The sequence below is a fragment of the Bos javanicus genome, chromosome 8, assembly GCF_032452875.1.
Source record: "Bos javanicus breed banteng chromosome 8, ARS-OSU_banteng_1.0, whole genome shotgun sequence".
NCBI lineage: Eukaryota > Metazoa > Chordata > Mammalia > Artiodactyla > Bovidae > Bos > Bos javanicus.
Genome location: NC_083875.1, coordinates 84,416,653 through 84,425,108, shown reverse-complemented (window position 1 = coordinate 84,425,108; position 8,456 = coordinate 84,416,653).

Below are 8,456 nucleotides of genomic sequence, written 5' to 3'. Positions count from 1 at the left end.
CAGAATTTGAGGGAAGGGTCCCAGGAGCAGGGGTGGGCCTGCCTGCAGGCACCCCGGGGAGGGTTTGGAAGTCGGGGAGGCGGATCTTCGGGTTGTGGCAGCAGAGATTACAAAGTAGCCCAGGTGGCCTTGGGCAGGAGCGGGCACTCCTCGTCCCCAGAAAGGTGTTCACATCCTTCTAGTGTGGATGGGAGTGGACACTGGGAGGTCACCTCGTTTCTGCAGTTCTAAACACAGTGTGAGTCAGCGTCCTGCTGAGAGGGAGCGGCAGCGTTCAGGGGTGGGGGTAACAGCTCAATGGATCCATCAGGGTTAGGATCTTCCCTGAGGGGGTGGGAATGAACTTGAGCAAAGGAAGCATCCTGGTGGGTGGGTGGGGGCGTGGGGGCGCAGCTCCAGGAATGGGAGGGGAACTGGAAGCTTCTCGGTCCACTGCATGCTCCTCCCTCTTCTCCACTGCTGAGACCACTCGGCACAGAATTCCCAGAGCCCAGACTGGGTCCTCCCTTACCCCTCCTTCCCCTCCCCCTCCCCCAGAATTCCCAGAGCCCAGACCGGGTCCTCCCTTCCCTCTCTTTCCCCTCCCCTCCCCCAGAATTCCCAGAGCCCAGACCGGGTCCTCGCTAACCCCTCATCTCCTTCCCCCTACCCCGATCTTCCTAGTGGGTCCTAGATGACAAGGTGAAGTTGTTGATTCCCCAATTCTGAGGTGTGCCTCTTATAGGAGGGGGGTTGCTGCAGATGCCCTGCTTCTTGCCAGCAGAGACCTTCAGGCCACGGGAACAGAAAGAGGGATGTAGCTACACACAGGAGTTGAGTGCCGGCCATTTCTTGGGGCTCCTTGAGCCATGGCATCTGCCTGACTGTGTATCTTCTAGGCACCAATGACCCCTGTACCCGCCCTGCTGAGAATCAGAGCTCGTTCCAGGTGTCACCTGCTGGCCCGTAGGAGCCTGCCTGTGACCTGAAGCATTGAGCTGGAGTATCACTAGTGAACATCTACTCTCTTCAGACATAACAGTGTGTTCTCCGTGTAGTTCTCCCTTTCAAATTTCTTATCTATGACACAGACACAATTTATCACATTTTCTAGAGGGTAAGAGGGAAGCTCAGAGACTTGCCTGCTTAATTAGGCTTAGCCTCAGCTCCTAGAGGCTTGTATTCATATTCTGGTTTACATACTTGCAAGACAAAGGCAATTGTTTAGTTTTTCAAAGAACAGTTCTGTCACCTAAAGTTACCAAAATCAGTGGCAAGATTTTTAATAAAACTGAATTTTAATTTACAAAGTTCTATGTTTTATAATTTTATCATGTCTTCAAAGGTTTGTATAAGGCATTTAGCAAAGACATTTCTAAGTTTATAAATTAAACCCAAGCAAAAGCACTACTTTTTTTTTAAAAAAAAAAAAATTAACCTTTGCACGTTAATTCCCAGTTTACTTATTCTGTGTAACTCAGGTAACTGTTGGTATCCTCAGCATGTTTAGTTGATATTTCCTTAGTGGCAATCTATATGCCTTGTCTTTCCCACAATATAATTAAATAAGAGCTGTAACCACCTTATATAAAGTTCATTTAAATATAGCAATTTGTATACATTTATCTAAATTCCACCAACTCTATACCTTCAACTTTAGTTTTCATAAGCATCCGATCAACAAGCTTTGATCTTAAGAGTTTAGAAGGCCTTTTTTTTTTTTTTTTGGTTTCCTATTTTACTTTTATATAAAAGGCTCTCCTATCTCCAGAGTCAGGTAAAGCCCAGAAGTCAGTCTCCTTGGGCCTAACTGTCCCCAAATTATTGGTCAGATACCTCAGTGTAAAGTTTAGTAGCCCCTTAAATAGATAACTTAAAACTGGGGTAAATAGAATAGACTTGTTTAGCTTTTAATGTTAGAGGCCAGTAGGGGCCCCTCATGGTTCATTTACTTTGTTGTTCAGTGGCTCAGTCCTGAGTGACTCCTTGTGACCTCATGGATTACAGCATGCCAGGCTTCCCTGTCCTTCACTATCTCCCAGAGTTTGCTCAAACTCATATCTATTGTGTGGGTGATGCCATCCAACCATCTCATCCTTTGTCACCCCCTTCTCCTCCTACCCTCAATCTTTCCCAGCATCCAGGTCTTTTCCAGTGAATCTGGTTCAGGATGTGTGATGCAAGTAAGCAGCAGTGAGCAGTAAGTAGCTGGAAGCAAGGTCCTTGTTTCCCAGACTGGGAGTCCTAACCACTGGACCATAGAAGGCAGCAGTTAGGGTTAAGGTCCCTAGTCTTGTCTGTCCAGTCAAGAAGGAATTCAGGCAAGGAGGCAGAAAGTAGAGAGTAAAGAAAATTACATGCAGAAAGCTGCAAGGATGAGCTCAGAGAGAGTCTCACCTTTGGGAAGTTTAAATCCTTTATTAGGGGGCAGTTTCCGGGTCTTTGTCTTCCCTCAGGCCAATCATCTTGCTTTGTATCCCTCCAGCCCCTAGTTAATTTGTCTCAGGACCTTCCCCTGGGGGGTGCACACACACCTTAGCCAAGGTGGATCTTGAAGTGAAGGCTTCTGGGAGTAGCAAGACTCATTATGACCTGGCATTATCCTTGACTCCAAGGAGCCTTTCTGTACTTGTGTAGTGTCTCCCTTATCCTAAAAAGGGGGAAGCAGAGATCCTGTAATCTTTTACTCAGACAGGGTTTTGCCTCTCTTTGTCCTTGCCATGATTATTTCCTTGAGATGTTTACAAGAGACAAAGACAGGTTATTTACCCTGATTCTGCTGTTACTTCCATCTTGGAGAACACACAGGAGGCTGCTTATAAATTCTTCAACTGGACCCCACCTATCTCTTGCTTCAGGAAATGCAAAGAGGAGGCTGGATGATTGCAAATGTCCAACCTGGAGAAGGAAATGGCAACCCACTCCAGTATTCTTGCCTGGAGAATCCCATGGACGGAGGAACTTGGTAGGCTACAGTCCATGGGGTTGCAAAGTCGGACACGACTGAGCTACTTCACTCACTCACTCACTCAGAGCCACTCTATCTCCTACCTAAAGTTGGGTCCTGGCATCAGGTGGCCAAAGTACTGGAGCTTCAGCTTTAGCATCAGTCCTTCCAATGAGTGTTCAGGGTTGATTTCCTTTAGGATTGACTGGCTTGATCTCCTTACAGTCTAAGGGACTCTTGAGTCTTCTCCAATACCACAGTTCAAAAGCATCAGTTTTTCAGTGCTCAGCCTTCTTTATGGTTCAACTCTCACATACATATATGACTACTGGAAAAACCATAGTTTTGACTAAACAGATCTTTGTCAGCAAAGTGCTGTGTCTACTTTTTAATATGCTGTCTAGATTTGTCATAGCTTTTCTTCCAAGGAGCAAGTGTCTTTTAATTTCATGGCTCAAGTCACCGTCTGCTGTGATTTTGGAGCCCAAGAAAATAAAGTCTGTCACTGTTTCTCCATCTATTTGCAATGAAGCGATGGGACCCAATGCCATGATCTTAATTTTTTGAATGTTGAGTTTTAAACCAGCTTTTTCACTCTCTCACTTTCTTCAAGAGGCTCTTTAATTCCTCTTTGATTTGTGCCATTAGGGTGGTATTATCTGCATATCTGAGGTTATTGATATTTCTCCCAGCAATCTCGATTCCAGCTTGAGCTTTATCTAGCCCAGCATTTTGCATGCTGTACTCTGCAAATAAGTTGAATATGCAGGATGACAATATATGCCTTGATGTACTCCTTTCCCAATTTGGAACCAGTATGTTTTTTCATGTCCAGTTCTAACTGTTACTTCTTGACCTGAATAAATGTTTTGCAGGAGCAGGTAAGGTGGTCTGGTATTCCCATCTCTTGAAGAATTTTCCACAGTTTGTTGTGATCCACAGTCAAAGGCTTTAGTGTAGTCAATGAAGCAGAAGTAGATGTTTTTCTAGACTACCCTTGCTTTTTCTATGATCCAGCAGATGTTGGCAGTTTGATCTCTGGTTCCTCTGTCTTTTCTAAATCCAGCTTGTCCATCTGGAAGTTCTGGGTTCATGTACTGTTGAAGCCTAGCTCTAAGGATTTTGAGTAGTACCTTGCTCTTATATGTGAAATGAGTGCAATTGTGTGGTAGTTTGAACATTCTTTGGCATTGGGATTGGGCTTTTTGGAATTGGGCTTCCCTGGTAGCTAAGATGGTAAAGACTCTGCCTGAAATGCAGGAGACCTGGGTTCAATCCCCGGGTGGGGAAGATCCCCTGGAGAAGGAAATGGCAATGTACTCTAGTATCTTGCCTGGATAATTCTATGGACAGAGTAGTCTGGCAGGCTACAGTCCATAGCTTAAAAAGAGCTGTACACGACTGAGTGACTATCACTTTCTTTGGGATTGGAATGAGAACTGACCTTTGCCAGTAGTGTGTGAAGTGAAGTGAAAGTCACTCGGTTGTGTCCAACTCTTGCAACCCCATGGACTATACAGTCTATGGGATTTTCCAGGCCAGAATACTGGAGTGGGTAGCCATTCCCTTCTCCAGGGATATTCCCAACCCAGGTCTCCCGAAATGCAAGCTGATTCTTTACCAGCTGAGCCACCAGGGAAGCCCATCCCATACTGTAGGGGATTTTATTTATCCCATTCTAAATAACCATCCAAACAATTTTTTATTCATTTTAAGTAACTCCTTAAAAAATTTTATTTGACCTCATTGAAATAATAGCCAGACTTTTCCCCCCAAGTTTTTTGTTGATATTCTTAGTTGTTCTTATTATTATCTGTAAGGCCCATTGAGGGGAAGGCCACAATGAAGCTTCCTAAACTAATTTTTCTGTCAAAAAAATTTAATTTGACTTTTGCTTTATCAGTTCAGTTCAGTTGCTCAGTTGGTGTTCATCACCAACTCCTGGAGTTTACTCAGACTCATGTCCATTGAGTTGGTGATGCCATCCAACCATCTCATCCTCTGTCATCCCCTTCTCCTCCTGCCTTCAATCTTTCCCAGCATCAGGGTCTTTTCAAATGAGTCAGTTCTTTGCATCAGATGGCCAAAGTATTGAATTTTCAGCTTCAGCATCAGTCCTTCCAATGAATATTCAGGACTGATTTCCTTTAGGATGGACTGGTTGGATCTCCCTGCAGTCCGAGAGACACTCAAGAATCTTCACCACCACAGTTCAAAAGCATCAATTCTTTGGCGCTCAGCTTTCTTTATAGTCCAACTCTCACATCCATACATGACTACTGGAAAAACCATAGCTTACTAGATGGACCTTTTTTGGCAAAGTAATGTCTGCTTTTTAATATGCTTTCTAGGTTGGTCATAGCTTTTCTTTTCTGCTGGGAGCCGGCATATTGCATATTGAATGCATATTGCATATTGAGTGCAGCACTTTTCACAGCATCATCTTTCAGGATCTGGAATAGCTCAACTGGAATTCTATCACTGCCGGGAGCCAGCGTGAGGAACTCCGCCCATGACAAAGGTCATGAGGAAGGAGGCTCGGCATACGCAAAGGCGGGATCGAGCTTCAGGAGTCCCCCTGGAAATTCTCGAGCATCTACCCCCAAAACCAGAGTCTGCCTACTTTCTGCTTTCACCTACACCTCTGACTTTACGGGGGGCTGTCCCCCACTGCCTCTCTGAAAAAAGAGTTAGCTTACAGTTCCAGTTAATAATTCCTGGGTGTGACAGTGTTTAACCTACAAACTCCTTTGGAAATCCTCTAGCCTGCCTGAATAGGTTTTTCCGGCCACATGTGATTGTTCAGAGCCTCCCAACTGTGAGAGGCAGGAGATGTTCTAAACTGTCTAAACACAGATTCTTTTGAGTAGTTAAAAGATTGATTAGAAATTGTATTGGTGAAGGGATTTTCATTTGTTGGGCCAATGTTTGCTGCTAAATTTCCATATCCCTTACCTGCTGTGTCCCTGGCAGTGTATTGATTAATATAATTGGTGTAAGTAGTAGCTTTAATGTTTGTAACCTGGGACCCTTGAGTTAATTCTTTTTCTTGTTATAGCCCACCACACCTTTGCGCTGTAGGAATGCAACTTTATCTAATGCTTTTGGAGGGTGGCTCCTGACCAATCACCTTTAGAGAAAAATAAGTTTTCTGAAGAAAAGGTCTTAAAATGTTAACAGGCCTCCGGGCCAGAAGATGATGCAAATCACCTAAGCTTTTGCATATGATAAGTTTGCAGGAAGAAAGCCTGGCTTGCTGCCAGACTCTACCCCTTCCCCCATTATCCTCTATGCATAACTTAAGGTATAAAAACTACTTTGGAAAATAAAGTGCGGGCCTTGTCACCGAAACTTGGTCTCACCATGTCATTCTTTCTCTTACCTTCTGGCTGAATTATTCAGCCTCTTTTCTCCACTGAATTTCCTCACTGAGCTATCCTCATTCTACTACTCTTTATATCCTTAATTAACGTTTAATTAAGCAGTTGTTTCCTGATCTTTGCCTACGCCGTCTCTCCTTCGAATACCCTGGATCAGCCGGGGCTGGTCCCCGGCACTTTTCATGAATATAACCATGGTTTAGGGGCATTACATGACCATGTTGGGAGGCTGTGAGCAATCACATGTGGCCGGACGAGCCTGTCAGGCAGGCTAGAGAACCTTCAGAGGAGTTTGTAGGTTAAAACACTCTTATCACGCCCAGGAATTATCATTAACTGGAGCTCTAGGTTAACTCCTTCTCCAAAAGAGGTGGTGGGGGACAGCCCCCCGTAAAGTCAGAGATGTAGGTGAGAGCACAAAGTAGTAAAGTAGGCAGGCTCTGGTTATGGGGGTAGATGCTCGAGGAGTTCCAGGGGGACTCCTGAGGCTCGATCCCGCCTTTGCATATGTCGAGCCTCCTTCCTCATGACCTTTGTCACAGGCGGAATACCTCACTCCGGCCCCCAACATCTCCCCCTTTTTTATTTCTTAAAACAACCAGATGCAGCTCAGTCACGAGCTTCCGAATGCTCTGCCGGAGAATCCTGACAATACAAGGAAGAATGATTATGAGAAGTAGGATTAGAGACTAGGGATATTAGACAGAATATTTTTTCCAGAAATAAAGTTAGAGAAGGTGTTAAAAAAAAATCATTAGCTGCTCCAGTGGCGGTAAAATCCAGTCGAGAGTGTTCCAAGGTCTGTATTTGATTATGAAGTTTCCCTAAGTCCAGGCCAATATCAGAACTGTTCCAAACACCTGAGATATGATTTTTAATCTTTTCCCATTCATAATCTGTCTCGTTTACCTTCAAAGATGTCACGCATATCCACCTGTAATCAGCGTGGCACGTCAAAGCCATCTTCACCTTTAAAGCCTGTAACTCAATCCCAATATGCATAATTGCCTCTTCTCATCTCTAATTTCCTATCTATAGCTTCCTGAGTTGCTAGAGTTAAAGAGACAATTTTAAACATGGTATCAACATATTGGGCAGTATGCACTTGTTGAGTCAATGATATTGCTGCCGCAGTAACAGAAATAATTGTTGCTATCAAAGCTGATATTCCTAGGATAAGCAAGACCACAAACCATCACGATCACATTAAATCCTGCAGTTGTTGTAACACAGTAAGACCATAGCTATCATATAGGCACCATAAGATAGGGTGGGCGTTGTAACACTACAAAGGAGCAAACATTACATTGAGGGTTTAAATAAGATGAAAGCATACATTGTTCACAAGTCACTACGTTAGGTCCACCTGAATAATTCATGCCTACATTAAGTTTGTTGGAGTCATTAGTAAAAAGGAAAACATAAGGCGAGGGTGGACAAGCTAAAACAGAATAAGTAGAATTATTTTCTGGTTGGAGTTCACGCTGCAGCAGCCCTGTCAGTCTCGCCAGGATCTCGATGTTTATCTTGTCTCCCCTGCCGGCGGGCTCCTCTTTTGTGATCGAAGCAATGGGGGAACTGGATGTCTGGGGGTCTGCAACATGGCGAATCAACCTGTCTTGGATCTAAATTGGAGAATCTGCATCCTGTGGAAAAATGCAAGCATATCCTCGACCGCTAGTTAATAATGGGTCAGGACCCTTCCATTGTCCGGAGAGGAGGTCCTTCCCTTTAACTAATGGTTTTGCATTCAATTGCTCCAGGCACCAATGACGAAGCATTGCAGTAGTTCCAGCCAGATCAGTATTTAGAATATTTATTTCGAAAAGAGCAAATATTTATTACGAAAAGAGCATGTTGCAAGATTTGATGGGGAGAACTATACTTAAACTCCCCTTCTTTTAGTTTTTTAATTTGAAGCTTTAATGTTTGATGTGCTCTTTCCACAATGGCTTGTCCCCGGGGATTATAAGGGGTGCCTGTATTGTGTTTAATTTGAAACTGTAAACAAAATTCCTGAAAAGACTTAGAAGTGTAAGCAGGAGCATTGTCAGTTTTCAGAGCTTTTGGTAGGCCCAAATATGAAAAACAAGTAAAGAGATGTTGTATAACACCTTTAACTGCCTCTCCGGTACGAGAAGTTGCAATAA